This window comes from Canis lupus, chromosome 10 (genome assembly GCF_048164855.1).
Source record: "Canis lupus baileyi chromosome 10, mCanLup2.hap1, whole genome shotgun sequence".
NCBI lineage: Eukaryota > Metazoa > Chordata > Mammalia > Carnivora > Canidae > Canis > Canis lupus.
Window position 1 is genome coordinate 7,767,981 of NC_132847.1, and position 17,585 is coordinate 7,785,565.

The 17,585-nt window shown below is 38.3% G+C and overlaps 1 long non-coding RNA gene across 2 annotated transcripts in view; it reads left to right on the plus strand.

The window, feature by feature from the left end:
• The window catches only part of LOC140641188 (uncharacterized), a 247,091-nt gene that overhangs the window by 113,366 nt on the left and 116,140 nt on the right, over positions 1-17,585 (plus strand). The gene's annotated exons all lie outside the window — the stretch shown is intronic.

Consider the following 17,585-nt stretch of genomic DNA (forward strand, 5'->3'; position numbering starts at 1 on the left):
CTGCCTTTTTGAAAGTTTAAAGTGTGAGTGAGTGGTTTTAGGACAGAAAACTACAAAAAAAAAACATTTAAAAAACCCATTATGTCCCCATCCAAGTAATATAAATTGGCCTATTATTTATGTATGTTTATAGGTGTATCTCTTAAGTATCCACGCTTAGAATAGATAAACCATACGGAAGAACAATAGGTGAGGAGAGAGTACTTTTTTCTTACACCCCACAGACCCTGTATCAGAGTTACCCAGTACTAATTATTCCTTGTAATCACTTCCAGGAAAGAATTTTACTTGTGAATTTATGAAAGAATTAAACAGGCTTCATTTTTCTGCTCCTGAGTGTTAATGTATATTAAAATATCAGAGATTTTCCATATTGGGCCAGCTGCCTGGCTCTCTGGATAGGGCATGTGACTTTTGATCATAGGGTCATGAGGTCAAGCCCTATGTTAGGTGTAGAAATTACTTCAGGATAAGACCTTGAAAAAAGTTAAAATAAGTTTTCCATATTAATACATAGAAATGTACCTCAATCTTTTAAATGTTTATTTTTTCCTTAATTCAGATATTTTGTAAAGGATTAGTAACATATAGATAGTTTATAGTATTTATATAAATCATATATATGTTTAGGTGGTTTTAGGTTTTTTTTTTCTCAGCACAAAATCCTGTGAGTATACTTTCACATGTATCTTGAAATAATTATGTATGTAATTGGGCATGATATGCTGTGTGCATACAAAAATCTAATAGTGTCTAATTGCTTTACCAAAAGTGTGCATTTTTTTTCTGCCCAGAATGCAAAAGATTCCCTGTTTCCCTATAACTTGTCTCAAATTTTCACCTTTCTTTTCTCTTTTGTGTTGTATCTATCTTTCTCCTACTCATTTTTATGGGCTTTGTGTCAACTAAAGAAACAGCCTTTGTTATAAAGCATTGCTAACATTTTTTTCCAGTTTATCATTAATCTCTTTATTCTTTTTTTTTAAGCATGTGGAAGATATTTATTTTGTAGATTCAAAAAGCTTGGCTATATTAAGTATAACTGATAAACCAATTGATGCTCCAAAGAACTGGACACGTTTAACGTATATAATTCGATGGGTTTGGAGATAGGCATATACCTATGAAACCATCACTAGAATTAAGGTGATAAATTCTGTTTAGAAAAAAAAATTATTTGAAAATAATATGCTCGGTTTTCAATAGAACTCTGCATTAATTTCCTAGGGCTGCCATAACAGAATAACACAAATTAGAAAGCTTAAGTCAACAGAAATTTATTCTCTCAGTTCTGGAGTTTAGACATCTGAAAGGCTTTGCTCTCTCTAAAGGATCCTTAGTTATTTGTTGGAGCTTCTGGGGCTTTCCAGACAATCTTTGATGTTCTTTGCTTTAGAATTACCACTCCAATCTCTGCCTCCATCCTTAAATGCCATTCTTCCTATGGATGTATCTGTGTCATTATTTCTTCTTTAAAAAATAAGGGAAGGGAGAAGAAATGTGTGGGAAATATCAGAAAGGGAGACAGAACATGAAGACTCCTAACTCTGGGAAACGAACTAGGGGTGGTGGAAGGGGAGGAGGGCAGGGGGTGGGGGTGAGTGGGTTATGGGCACTGAGGGGGGCACTTGACGGGATGAGCACTGGGTGTTATTCTGTATGTTGGTAAATTGAACACCAATAAAAATTATTTTATTAAAACAACAACAACAACAAAACTCCAGTCACTGGCTAGGACCCACTCTAATCGAGTATGATCTCTACAAAGACCTATTCCCATACAAAGTTGCATTCTGAAGTTCTGGGTGGACATGGATTTTGGGGGGATGCTATTTAACTCAGTACAAACTCTTTGGTTTTCTCATTTTAATTTTTGAACCCTTTGGCAGTTACTGTGGTTTGACACAGTTTTCTTCAAATTTTATCATACGTTAGAATCACCTGGAGGATTTGTGAAACTACAGAGTCAGGCCCCAACCCCAGAATTTGTGATGCTGAATAGAGATTTGAAGTCATGGGATGCCTGGGTGGCTCAGTGATTAAGCATCAGCCTTTGGCTCAGGGTGTGATCCTGGAGTCCCGGGACTGAATCCCACATTGGGCTCCCTGCATGGAGCCTGCTTCTCCCTCTGCCTATGTCTCTGCCTCTCTCTCTGTGTGTGTCTTTCATGAATAAATAAATAAAATCTTAAAAAAAAGAATTTATTAAAAAAAAAAAGAGGTTTGAGGTTGCCTCTGGTCTGGGTACCCCATGTCGATAACTTGTTATTGTGTCCTTCCAAAATTCATATGTTGAAGTTCTCACCCCGAGGCTTCAGAATATATGGAGATATAGGGCCTTTAAAAGAAGTAATCAAGGTAAAATGAAGTCATTAGGGCAGTCTCTAATTCAATGTAACGAATATCCTTCTAAGAACAGGAAATTAGTTATCGCTGTCATTTTTGTAATATATATCCTCACAGGTGTGGGGTGATAGCTCATGTGGTTTTGATTTGCATTTTCCTGATGATGAGTGATTTTGAGCACCTTTTTACATACCTGTTGGCTATTTATATGTCTTCTTGGGAAAAAAATATCTTTTCAACTCCTTTGCCCATTTTTAACTGGATTATTTGCATTTTTTTGCATTAAAATGGATGAATTCTTTATTTTAAACATTAACCCTTTATCAAATAGGTGGTCTGCAAACCCCATTCTACTGATTGGGTTTTCAATTGATGGACTGTTTGCTTTGTTGTGCCAAAAGGTCTCTAGTTTGATAAAGTCCCACTTGCTTATCTTTGTTGCTAAGACGAGATTTAGGAAATGTGGTGGAGGAGGTGGAGGGAAGGAAACTCTTAGACACTGTGGGTGGCAATGTACATTGACACAGTCATTATGGAAAACAGCATGGCAGTTTATCAAAAAATTAGGACTAGAACTACCCTGTGCTCCAGAAATTCTCCAAAGGAAATGAAATCTGTATCTTCAAGAGATTTCTGCATTCTGGTGTTCATCAAAGCATTATCCTCAATAGCCACGGTGTGGAAACAACATCACGGTCAGAAGTGTGAGAAAATCACTTGTTTAAACCACCCAGTCTGCGATACTGGTTATGACCTATGGCCCTAGAAAACGAATACAGAACTGCTGGTTTGAGAATTGAAGGAAAGATGCCATTTTACACAGTACCTTATGGCAGCCTGTTATCCATGTACCGAAGAGAAATTAGCGTCTCAATCCCATGTTTACCCAGTGGTTTGTAATGCCATCCTTAGAGTTGACCCAAGTCCCATATTCATTAGAATTTATCTTGGTCTCCATTACATGCATTCAGCCACTTTTTATTTCTAGAGCTCCAGAGTGTTTTAATATTTTGAAATCATATGGGTTTAAATGTTAATATATCCAATATTTTAATATTTGTAGATATTTTAATATCTGGTAGGATTATTCCCTTTTCATCAGCTGCCTTTTCTCAGAGCTGTTTTAGAAATGTCCCATTATTCGCCTGGGAACTTGATAACATTTTGCCCTATGTTATTTAATTATCATCACGTTTCATTTGCATATGAGTTTGGAGTGAACCACAGCTTTTTCAGTGTCCTAGCAAAGAACACATTATGTTGCCATTTATTTAAATATAATTTTATGTCATTTAGTATATATGTATTTTTAAAGATTTTATTCATTCATTCATTCATTTAAGAGAGAGAGAAGGAGAGACTGAGAGAAAGACAAAGAGCAGAGGGTGAGGGAGAGAATGAGAATCTCAAGCTGACTCTGCACTAAGCATGGAGCCTGATGCTAGGATCTATTTGATGGTTGACCCTGAGATCATGACCTGAGCCAGAACCAAGAGTTGGATGCTTAACTGACTGAGTCACCCAGGCGTCCTTCATTTAATATATTTTAAAATTTTGTCTATATATATTTACATGTCGCTATCTTTATTTGAGTTCGTTGTATTTTTTTTGAGTGTGTAAGTGCATTTATAAATGAGGTGTTGCTATTAGCCCTCATGTGGTTGATTTTTATATATGAATATGATTATATTCTAATGACTTGTATTTTTTCTAGCATTTTTGCAGTTGATGCCAAAGAGCGTTAAGTAGGCAGTGATATCATCTTCTAAGTTTTGGTCCTCTATTTCAGTATTTATCACCAAAACATTTTCTGTTGTCAATCTGGGCTGGCTGGCTAGTCGTATCATTCAGGGTTCTGGAGTGAAGCCAGAGCTACTGATCATTGTTCCCTTCATCGGAAACAGGATTTAGATGGTCAGTTAAACAGAAGACTAGTGGAGGACTGTTAGCAAAACCAAAGCAAAATCATGCCACACAATCTTTTTTGGTGGCAACCCTGCTGCTGGGACTGAACAGGGATGCCATGGCTTGAACTGCCAATACCACCAGAGCTTGGCACAGCACCTCAGAGCTTAGAGTTGCTTGCTGCCACTACCTGCTGAATTTTCCACTCCTTGCTTGCTTTTTCTACTCTTTCCCTCTGTGCATTGCAAGCTCCTGCCCTAGTCATGTGCCTCTTTCCTATTGGCCACAAGCACTAGGGAAGCCAGGTACTGGCTCTGTCCGGGGTGTGCACTGTGGCTCATCAGATTCTGGGTGGTTGAAAACAAGTATCAGGTGCCGTTAGGTTCCTACTTCTAGATCAGTGCTGACTAATTGTAGTAATAAGGGGATGTTCGAGCTGCTCATGCAGCTCATACTGCTACCTTGGAGAATATTAACCTTTTCCACTTCTCTACATATTTTCATACTTGCTTTGTGTCCCCAACACTTAGAATCCCTGTATTCTTGTGCTGTTTCCCTTAAAGTGCCTTGTGTCACGCGATCCCTATTGTCAATTCTTGGCAAACATTTCCAGAAGGAGAAATAGCCAGTGGAACTTTTGCCTGCCTTACGGATTTCACCCTCTCGCTAGCTTCATGTGCTGTGTGAATTGTCAGTTCTATACAGATTGTCATAGTCAAATATAGAAAATTCTGTATTGAAATAGAGTGCTTATACAGTACAGAGTCTCTCAATCCTTAAATTTCCCTCTATGTTTTAACAGGTAAAGAGTATCAGCAGGTGAGCTATTTTCATCTCTCTGGGGTTGTGTTGAATGCTCCTTAAAGGTGATTGGACTTTTTTATCTGAAGTGTTTGTTTAGGAGATGCCTTAAAGCGTACAAGGCAATTGTTAATCTGTTGACTTTTAACCTCATGGCCCATGTAGAGTTTAGAGTCAGAATAAACAGGTAGAGGAGATAGGACCATGTAGCCTTAAGTTGCCATGTTTTTGTCACTCTCCACGGATCCTAGTTTATGCTTTTGTTTACCTCATTATAGTTATCTCCAAACTGACTTGAAACTTCCAAAATTGGAGTGCTGATTGTATTTATCTGATATCTCAAATTTTATCTCTGTTAGTTAAAAAAAAAAATTCAAGATCTGTTCAGAAAATTTGGCATTTAAGCAGGATCACAGTGACTTTCATGGGATTAATAATTCATATATTTTATCACATTTGGGGCATTTCAGTAAGTCCATTATATCTATATTTTCTGTGCAGCCAGTAAATTTTGTAGCTCCTAAAACCCATGAAATGAAATATAGGTTTGAAAAGCCATAACACTATCAATACATTAATATTTATGTAGCTCTTTTCATGACAAACATTCTAAAATGCTCTCTAGTAAAGTGAGATGAAATAAAGCATGAAGAGAAAGTGGATGATTACAAGTCAAAAGGTCACTTTAGAAAACAAATCAAATGAATCTGTTGGGCAAAATGATTGACCAGTTTACACACGAGATAGCAATTCTGTTTAGGTGAGCTCAAGCCTTGGAAACTAAAGAATTAGAAGTGGGCCTTCAACCATCAGTACAGCATTACTATTAAGAAGTTAGACTGAGCACAGCATTTCCACTGAGTCAGATTAAATAGTACCATTCCTCATAGATTATAAACGAGGAGGGTTGCAGCTCATGGGCTGTTTTCATAACTCTATTAATATGACTTTGCATTTCTAAATGTAAATAAGGGAAAGTAAGCTGAGAAAATGTAGTCATAAAGGCATCTTTAATTTATTGTGGGGTATTATTTTCTTCACACATCACAGAAGCAAATTATTGATATAAATTATGCTAATTTCTTTCTATGATGAGGTCATTCATGAGTGAAACATAAATCTGGAGGACAAATGCCCTTTCATGCCTACCTATTGCTTCTCTAATTGTGGGTTGTTTCCACCCAATTTCCTTTAAAAACAGATGGTTCTGTGGAAAGATATTCTTCAATATAAGATAGTTTTAGTTATTCTCATTTGACTAGAAATGTTGCAAAAAGCAGGAAAATTGGTGGAGTGGTAGCATAGAAGGCTGTCGAAGGACACAATTTCCAAGACACAGGAATGAAGGAGGCTGGAAAATCCCATAATCCTAGTATTGTTGCTAGAACAATGCAAACTACTCAAATCCTTCCAATGATCGTGAAAAGTGATTCCTTTTTTTTTTTTTCTAGGCTTGGCCCCATCATCTTTCAAATAAAGATACTCTAATCATAGGTTACTGATTTTTTTTCCCCTCCTGAGCTAGGAATTCTGAAGAAAAAGGGGTCTGGTCACCATTTATTGTAGCTCCATCTTCATTTATCTGAAGAGAAGGGACCAGGAATAAAAATTGCCAAGAGTGAGCATCACTCTTGATGATCCCGTCATATTCCACTAAGGACCCATGTTTTCTGATGTAATCAGACACTTGAGTAATACAACCTTTTGGCCTAATTATCTCCCTCATTTGGGGCCAACATTCCTTAAATGAAATGAATACTCATAAGTCATTCTTTGAGGATTAAAATAGGCTTGGTTTCCAGTACATTGTCCCTGCAATGATTCCCTGTTCTGCTGAGAATTCCATTGACTGGTTCTGACACTTTAGAGGTTTATAAGGAAAAACACTCCATGATTCGAGACCCCTCCATGACTTGCCATCCTCAAGTCTTATCACTCATTTCCTCTCATGTTATGTCCCAATCACATAATGCTGATTCTGGAGTAATCCATGACTCTTCCTTGCTGTTCCTCACTTGATTCATTGGTTTCCTGTCTGAAGTTGCCTCTCCCTCCCCCACCTGTCTAACTCTGATTCTCTCTTTAAGATTGGGGGCACCTGGTGGCTCAGTGGGTTGATCCACTGACTCTAGGTTTTGGCTCAGGTCATGATCTTGTAATCATGAGATGGAGCCCCACGCCAGGCTCCATGCTCAGCACGGAGTCTGCTTGGGATTCTATTTTCCCTTTGCCCCTCCCCCATGCTTCTGTACTCTCTCTTAAAAAAAAAGAGAGAGAGAGAGAGAGAGAGACTTAATTCAGACATCCTCTCTTCCAGAGATACTTGGACTTCTTTTTTCCTTTCTCATGATTCCATATGTGTGCCTCTATTGTTGTTATTGGAAGTGAGTCACAGAATGTGAGCTTTTGATAGTAGACTTGAATTAATTTACCTTTGCATTCTAAGCACCCATCAGACTTTGTGACATTTATTTTTTTATTTTTATTTTTTAAAGATTTTATTTATTTATGAGAGACACAGAAACAGAGAGAGAGAGAGAGAGAGAGAGAGAGAGAGAGAGAGGCAGAGGGAGAAGCAGGCTCCATGCAGGGAGCCCGATGTGGGACTTGATCCTGGGTCTCCAGGATCATGCCTAGGGCTGAAGGCGGCACTAAACCGCTGAGCCACCCGGGCTGCCCGAGACTTTGTGACATTTAATAGAAGCTCAGTAATTATTTGAATGAGTAAATGATGTCACCAGGCAAAAAGTGTGCCTTCATATATTTGCTCCACCAGAAAACCCACAGCATCAGAGTTGCTTTTCCAGAGACACCCATTCCTGTCTTATAAATAACCACCTATAGCTAATAGCATTGCCAGATCTTTGTATCTGGCCCCTAAAGTTTAAAGGCATTCCAGTTTCTGCCCTAACAGTGTTTATATTAGAACCATTAGTTAACCCCAGAGGCTATTTAAGAATTAAATTAAGAAGCAAAACAAAACACAATAAAATCTTGGGAATAATAAATCTATGCGAGACATTTGAATTTGGCTGAAAGGTCTGCTAATGCCCTGAAATTTGTGGATCCCAGGCAGCCTTTCTGCTGGGTTTTCATAATATGTGCTTATAAATCCTGAATGTAGCTAAGCTTCCTTTTTAAATGAGTACACCCTTTATTTGTCCAAAATTATAGACTTAGGAGCTTAGCATCTGTTCCTTCTAAAACACTTTGCTTAATAACATAAAGGCTTGAATTTTTCAGGCAAGTATTTACAAAAGAAGTCTAGATTTTTGACACAGGTATTCCATTATTGACCTCCGTTTTATACTTGACCAACTTGAGTAATTGTTAGCATTTATGTGATTGTTTGCAACTCTTACTGACCTCCATAGTCCTTTGATCGTGAATAAAAAAATAGGAGCTAAGACCTTGGGCTGATGATGGTCCCTGAGAACTCAAATTGGCATCTACTGCAGTGTTTTTCAGACCTGAATTCCTGAATCACTTGAATCCAACAAATCTGGGATGATTGCTAAAAGTCAGCCATCAGAATCCCACCACAAACTGAACCAATCAGTTTCTTTTTTTAAGATTTTATTTATTTATTCATGAGAAACACACAGAGAGAGGCAGAGACATAGACAGAAAGAAAGAAACAGGCTCTCTGTGGGGAGCCTGATGCAGGACTCAATCCCAGGACCTCAGGATCATGACCTGAGCCAAAGGCAGATGCTCAACCACTGAGACACCCAGGTGCCCCACCAATCACAGTTTCTCAGTGTGAATCAAAGGGTATGCATTTTTACCAAGGGATTTTTTTTTTAAAAATGTATCATTAATAGAGAAAGGCAGCTTCTGGTCTATAATAATTATTTTCAGTTGGGTAATTTATGAATATCTTATTTGGACCCAAATTTATCATTCAGTCAGTATTTGTTGACAATTGATTAAATGCCAAACTGGGAGAATATAAAGGTGAAAGGGAATTAAAAAGCATAGGGTTTTTCTGGATGCCAAGATAAACAACTGAATACTTATAAAAAAGATGATGCCCCACCCCCCCACCCCATACAGATTCTCTAAAACATTGGAAGCCAAACATTTTCTTATATACAGATGGCAAGGTTCTTAATGCCAGACTGGAAATGGTCTTAATAGTAAAAGGGATCACATATCACATCTTCCAACACTAAGCTGTCAGGTTTGTTTCAACAGACCTCCGGTTTCTAACTTGTGTGTAAATAATAAAGCTGCTCTGTGACAGGTTATCTCATCCACTTGATGCCTATGAACCAGCTTTCAACAATTTTATCTTTCTAGGGAATATTAGGGAATTATAGCCCAAGAAGCTCTAGACTTCAAATGGATGCTTTGTAGATACTTGATTTATTATTTAATGACCAAAGTGGATTGTTTGTTTTAGTTGCTTTAGAATTTTCAGAGACTTGAATAACAGTTGTGTTTGGGGGCATAGCATTTAGGGCTCTCACCTGCCCTGTTTGTGTGTTGTGAGAATTGCTCCTCCTAAGGATACTGTTTGCCTGAGGGTGGGGTCGCCCCTCAGTCACCTCAGAGAGTGTGTGGTTGGCTTTCTGTGTAGGCAATTGGTCTTCTTTATCAACTCAGTTTTCATAAAAGAATGGCAGTTCTATCCCTGGCCTGGCAAGCTGATAAAGCATTTGGCTGGTCCCTTAACTATAACCCTGCAATTCGGGTACCCCTTGGCTCAGATTACCTTAACTGTACTGCCATACACTAGCTACTAAAAATTCAGTTGAGAGATAGAATATTCCCAATAATGTAAAATCCATCATTGGATTCAACCCAATTACAACATCTTTATCAACATCCTGTACTATTGATTTTCTTACATTGCCCCTTTGGCTTGTCATCAACTTCTATTGAAGGATGTCATCAGAAACAAAGCTATGGAGCTCTGCGACTTATTTACTAGAAGGATTAAGTTGCTGGTTCAGCACATGACAGAGTATCCTTATAAGAGCCTGGAAGAGGTATTTCTCTGTGCTTCTTCAGAGCAATTGGTATATCTTTATCTTATGAACACAGTAAATTACAGATCTAGTCATATTTTCCTCTTCCTGCCGACAGATAGAAGGAGAATAACAAATTAGAGATCTACTTTTACTATGTGCATAGGTTTTTATGGCATAAATGTTGTTTACTTATCTCCTGGCACTTCACATTTATTACCCTTAGTTGTTCATTGCCTCAGTCCTCTTCCAAACTGAGAATATATTTCATTTTTCCAGCCTATGTGTTTCTTCATGAGATGCCTTATATTCCTGAAGCAAGGCAAAATACGTCATCGGAGGTTTTGCTTGTTGGTTTAAAGATGAGTAGTCACTAATGATTAAATCAAAAGGCTTCTGCCTAGAACGATAAAGAATCTAGAGAAGGTTGGTAAGATAAGAAAAAGGGGTGGGATAGAAAATAGGGTAAGGAGAATTGGAGAACTTTGGCAGAAGAATAGACCCTGGTGAGCACTTGATATGGAGACTCAGCTAAATAAGAGGATCCTATACTTGGTTTTGACTACTCAGCACGAGAAGGTAGACTTGCATGAAATGGAAGTAATTACAGGAAACAAACCAAAGCTCTGTATTTCTTGCATGTATCAGGAAATATTTTGCATAGGGAAATGGGGACAAGGTATGTACTTACCACATTTGACCTTTGTAATATCAGCTGCTCTGTTTTCATCATAAATGTTGTCTCTGCACTTGAGAGTACTGGACTCGGGTGTATACAAATTAAGCAATCAACTTCTGTGATTTTGGTCCAGTTGAGCATGGATGGCTTTAGTCATACTGCCTGCTGATCCTATGATGTGTGATAATACCTAGTTTGACTAGTTAAACCTTAATTATAACAGATCATGTTCATGGGGAAAACCATTTCATATTGCTGTTTTAATAACCACTGACTATCAGAGTTAGAAAATACCTTTGAGAACATTCTGTTACATGTATTCATTAACACTTGCTGAAACTGGGGCTCAGACAAGCTTTGTTACTTGCTGAAGGTCACAGCCATTTAGTGGAACCTCAAGAAGAACAGAAGTCACTTGGTTCAAAGACCAGCAGTAACTCAGAATGGTTCAGTTATTATAGTCCCCTACTCACTGAGTGTTTTGTGCCATTTTATTTTTTAATTTAATTTTTTAATCTATATTGAGTCCTATATCCACCAGATGCTAAAACCAGAGAAAATGTTATTGTTATTACTGATTGCTTGAAATTCCAGTCGTAGACTGTGCCATTTCCAGAGCCTGGAGGTGAGGTGGGCTGCAGGTGAGATTGGAGGAGCGGGTACTAGGGGCAGTTTAATGACAGAGCTATGACACAATGGCCCTAGTTATTTGAGGTAGCTAATGGAGACAAAGGAGATCTATGTTTGCTTGTGAAGTACACATTGAAGTAATTATCTTGATCATGTAGGTAAAGGGCCCTTTATTTTGCATAAAATTAAGATGAATGAGTCTAATGGGGTTATAAGGATTTTATTATCTAAATAATTACCTCATTTAAAAAAATTCATTTTGCTCCTGTAGAAAAGCAATAGTTGTTAAATTTCTGCAGTTATAGATCAAGATGTTTTGTGCTTACAAAGTAAATTATGACTGAGAGCTTAGAATTTAGAGAATTTATTTATTGTACACAATCTGGTAAGCTTAGCTGAGAACACAGAAATTTGTTCCACTGTGGGTTGTTTTAATGGTCAGAATTTCTAATCATGGGGGTAAATGCCTCAACCGTATTGATTTTATTTCAGTAAGCAGAGGATATTTACATGAAGGTGAGGGTATGGGCCCCAGGGTTCTTCCTGGTCTTGGGTCTTTGATGTCTATACATCTAGATGGAGCAATAGTAAAAGACAGTGCTACTCTCCTTGTTGATACCTTCTGCTTATCACAGTGACCTCTCAAGTCTTACAAAACTATTCCCAACACATTGTCTTTTAAGTCAGTGAGGTAAACAGGGCTGGTTCAATAACTTTATGTTATAAGCAAGAAAGTAGAGACCAAGAGAAGTGATTTTATGAGTTGGAGCTCAGAAAGTGAATCATGAATGGCATATGGACCAGAACCTAGTCCCCTGACTCCTGGCCCAGCACTTTACTAGTCCCCTTGTCACAGCCATGGTCCTTGTCCATGTGACGTCTCTGCTGAATCAGTTTCAAAAGTATGACAAATACATTGCTGTTTCTAGTCCCCTTTTCTCAATCCCATCTCCCATTCACTTGCTCATCTCATTAGAGCAAGCTTCCTAAAACTTAAGTTAATATTGAAGATAATTGCCCTGGGGCTTTGCTGTTGCTGCTTCCCTGGGAGCCTCTTGAGTGTCCATATCCAGACAAGCCCAACCTGCAAGTATGGAGGAGCTAATGTCACAAAAAAAGGGCTCTTGACCAGTGGAAGTTGGACACCAGTATGAAAATGTTCCTACTTTCCCCACCTTGATTCACCGATTGACACTTGGTCTTGAAATGAAGTTGGGCCTTGGGGGAGTATTCCCAAGGATGGAGTAATTGGTTTTATCTGGCAGTTAAAAAAATGCATCCTCATATTGGCTCTTCCTCCCTTTCAGCTTTGTTCCTCTTAATCCTTTACTCCTATTTCCTAGCGTAGCATTTCCTCTTAAAATAATATCACATGGACTCAGTCTCAGGCTCCAATTTCTGGGGAAGCCAGGATAGGGCACCCGCTTCATCTCTGTCTCATTCTTGGGCTTCCAGAATTCTCTTCTGTACTCCCACCTGGATTACTCCTCCACCCCTCCCTGTTGATCTAAATCTTACTCTTCCTTCAAGACAGAGTTGACATGCTGTTTGTTTTACATTCATTTTCCATGATGCCCCATAGGATCTTTTTTCTCTCAGAAACCTCCATTTTTACATTTAATGAAGAACAACACAGTATGCTTGTCTCCCTTAAGAGAAAAATTTGGAGATAGCTGTACAAGCTGACCCTCTTTGCTAATGCATAAGCACCTTTAAGTCCTTGGGTTATTTATCTGTGTCCCCAGTACTGGGCATGAAGTATCCAGTGATTATTTTCCAACTGCACATGATACAAGGGAAGAGTGAATTACTTGTTCTGTTCAACTTATCACTCTTCTTATTAATGGAAAATAACTTTGGTTGTAGCACATCTGAGGGAGTATGATAATCCAGAGCTGTTGTAGTCTGGTTATTCTGTATTGATGTGAGAATAGTTGAAACTCATAAACGACAGTCTTCTTGATATCATGTTTTCTTTATATCCACAGTTTTTCACTAATCCCAAGCATTTGGAAGTCAAAGACAATAAGGATATTTAGGGGTTTTTATTTTTAAGCATTTTAAACATTTTTATTCTGGGAAGCACAGTAAATACAACTCATCTAACCTTTGATTTTTATCAAATAAAATGTTGGGCTCAAAAGTACCGGTGCAGTCTAAAGAAGACTCCAGGGCCTTTGTACATAGGGAGATAATGCATGATGGGCAAGATATACTCATAGTAAACAAAGCAAATTTTACTCTACTGTATTGGAGTGAGATATTTGGGAAGTTTTTTTCTTTAAAAAAAAAAAAACAGTAATAAATATATGGTGGACTGAGCAACCCAACAGTGTGTGTATGTATGTGTGTATGTGTGTGTGTGTGTGTGTGTGTGTGTTGCTTTTAAGCTGAGAGAAAAAAATTATTGAGAATATGAAAATTTTAAACTCTTACAGCAGTTTTCCCATCACCATAAAGGTAAGGCTAATATCAAAGGATCCATGCTAGTGGAAATATGGCTTAATAATATAAATTAATAAGCTAAATTTTTCCAATATTTAAATTACTTCTTTATATTAAATTAAGAACTTACCAAAGCAAATTACTTATTTCAGACTGTTGAGTTTCCATTTAGAACACTTTTTTCTGTAGTGTGCTAGGAGAGGAAAGGGCGTGCATTGAGGTAGAAGGGGAACTCACTTTTTCCTTGGCTCTATGCTTCCTTCTGGAAGGGGCCTAGGGAGAGTATCGTAGCTTGCTTTTTGAGCCATTGATGTCCCTCTCTGAAGAAATAATTTGTCTCACTGGAGTTTGGATGGAGAGGGGGAGGTTGATCTTCATCTGTTCTGTCTCACTTCTTTTTTGGGAGCCTACTTCAGGATGTGTACATTCCTCTCGGAGTCTTGCATTGTAGGTTCTAAATGTGAAGGCCCTACTCCTGCTCTGGAGCCTGTGGTGGCTTCTAACAGCTGGGGACTGTGGTGGGTGAGTCTGTGCAATTCAAAGATGAATCCCATTTGCTTAGCTAAGCCACAGACACCAATATCAGTGTCATTAAGCAGAGAGGTGATTGGAAAATTTGCATCTCTTGGACTCTTATGACTCTGCCTTGGTTCTGAATATAGGCAGCTGAGAGAACAGGTAGTTATTTACAGGCTGCCTGAAAACCCAGACAGATTGTCTTTCCTTTGTCAGGGGTAACAGTAAAGATAGGTCCATGCCCAAGGAACTGAACGTGTTCTCTGACCTCGACAGGAATGCTACTGATGACACATCCACATATGATGACAGAATTGAATGCTTCCACCCAGAAATTGTAAATAGTCCATAATCACACATGTATGTAAGCCAACTCAGTAATTCCAAAATTTGTTCTTTTTCTGTGTGGGCAGTGGTGATGGAGTTTCAAAATGCTAGTACTTCTCTGAAGACAAACACAAATGTGTTTCTTTTGTGATTAGTTGGATTGAGCATAGTTAAAAAAGACACGATGGGTTGTGTTGGAAAACACAGTCTCTAATGTGATTAGTTAACTCCACAAACTATATTTTGTAGGATAATTTAAATTCATCTTCTAGGCTAAACAATCATTATTGCCCTCCAGCTAACAGATTTGGAGTTGAAGGTTATCATTTATAAACTGGTCCCATTGGTCTTGGAAGGTTCAAATTTCCCCATCTATCCCAACTGTCCTTGACATCGATTTGAAACAAAAAGATGGTTCAGCTTAAAAAAGCATCTTAGAAATATGAGAAATATTTTCTGGAATGGTACATTCTGTTGTATGATAATGGGTTCTCTCTCTCTTTTTTTAAAGATTTTATTTATTTATTCATGAGAGACACACAGAGAGAGGCAGAGACATAGGCAGAGGGAGAAGCAGGTTCCCTGTGGGGAGCCAGATGAGGGACTCAATTCCAGGACCCTGGGATCATGACCTGAGCCAAAGGCAGACACTCAACTGCTGAGCCACCCAGGTGCCCCATTGATGGGTTTTCTTGTGGAGTTTTAGATGGACGTGTTTGTAATTGAGATGTTGGTATTTTCAGAAGACATTTATCAGCCCAAGGTTTTTGATAATTCTTTGCTTCAGTCTTGGGAAAAGCTTTTAAAATGCATTCCAGAACTATATGTACAATTTCACCCAAAAAAGTAGGCAACGTTTTCATACATACTAGGTGTTTCAGTAGAGTGTGCACGAGTTATTTGACAAACACAGTCTTGAGTGTTACTGTTGGGCTATTTGGTCAAGAATATGTGGCAGAGAAATTGCTTTTATATTTATTTTCTGCCCACTCCCAGGCACATGTAAATATGTTCATGATTAAAAGCTCTTGCAAAGACATTGTTTATGTCAATAATGTTAGGACAGGATAAATTGGTACTAAACATTTGGAGTGTTTGACCCCACACAAATAATTTGTATTTGATCATTTCATAATTTGCAGAGATATTAATTGCTAGCCCCTCTGACATACATCATTTTATGGACTTCAAAAATTTATTTGGTGTGGTTTTTATCTTTGGGATGTTTGTTTCCATCTTGCTCCTTTTCTTCTCAAACCCTATGCTTCAACTAGACAGTCCAGCTGAAAACCACTTTTCTGAACTAAACCGAATGAAGTGATAAGACTGTCAGATGAACCACAGTTCCTCCCCTGTCAACCATGAAACATTTTTTTTAACAAGGAAAGAGGGAACATTTGACCTTTGTCTCTGACTTACTAGGGAAGGAGGGGCAACCAGCATCTAGCCACGCCATTAAGGTGATGCTGTGAATGATCTTGTTTCCTGAGTAGTTTTGATCCATGGGACTTTTTGATCACTGGCCTAGAAACTGCTTATGCACCCTCATTTTGGGAATAAATTGCTCGCTGACTACACCCACAACTTTGGAGGGGAGGGAGAAAATTCATTGAGCTTATGAGTTGGACATACGAAAATATATAGCTATGAGCAAGGCTTTGGTTTCACTTCCTCTGATATAAAGCTTTGTGTCATGCAGTAAGCTCCTTCTCTATCCCTCCCTCTGGAAGATTTTTATGTGGCTGTGGTGGCAATGACCCTGTCCTTTCCGTCACGGGTCTGGGGAATGTGAAATTATTTTGGTTGTCAGTCTGAAATGCCTCCAGTGATTATGCTGGACTTACCAAATGGAGGTCAGAAACAAGGCAGTAGAGGCTGTCACCTTTGGAAAAAAACAAGACTTGAGGAGAGCATAGTTTCTGAGTGGGATAATTCAACAGAATCGGGAATGAGGAGGGTCTCAGAGTTGGAATATAGATGCTGCCTGTCAAAATGGGGGAGAGCAGTTGGAGGGGGCTGCTTCAGGCAGCACTCCTCATTACTCATGCTTTCATCACCATTAAAATGCATTCCCTGGTCTTAGGCTGCGTAAAAATGATTTTAGTTAAAATGCACTGAAAAGAGAATGGAACGAAGAGAAGAAATACCAGGTTTCTGCTTGTAGCTCTACTCAGATATAGAATTTATTATTTTTAAAGTTAGTCCATAAAATTCTCTCAGAAAGTCTTCTGCATTTCAAATAGCCTCTTTCTTAAGGAATGTCTTTTGAAGTTGAGTTTAACTACAATGGAAATACAACATGAAAACACAGTATAAATTAGAGTGGTTATTTCTCTGCATCAGTTCGTGTGTTCCTATAGCAACCCTTCCAATTTTACCTGCCCCTTATTGACCAGATATATTTTTAGTGACTGCTTACAGCAGAATAAAAAATGAAGAAGAGGAAAAAGGGGGGGAGGGGCACTAAAACCAGCCTTTGTTTCCTTTTCTATAATGAGTTAACTGGCTGTGAGTGCAGCCATGCCTTAAAATAAGTGTCATGGATTTTTTTTTTTCCCCCTTGAATTAGTACACTTGAGGTCCGAAGTCCAGGAAGTCCATAGTGAGGCCCATATTCTTGCCCTAAGTATTTGGATTTTTAGACAAATGGAAAACTGTAACTGTATATTTGCCAAATGCAGCCTATGTTTTCCCGACCTATGGTTGCAGCAATTGCACTGTCAAGAGGAATGTAAATATTAATGAAGGATGTTTCTCAGGAATGGATATTCAGTGAATCCTCTTTATCTGTCAGAACTGACTCCATCAGTGCATACTTTCCGGACAGATCGAATGTTTATAGAGTCATAAATTGACGTTTATCTGACAATTTTTATATTCCTACTCAGTGGCTTTTGTTATTAGGCATAGACGTTTCAATGTACCATGGTGCTTCTGTGGAGAAATTAAACACCATTTTTCAA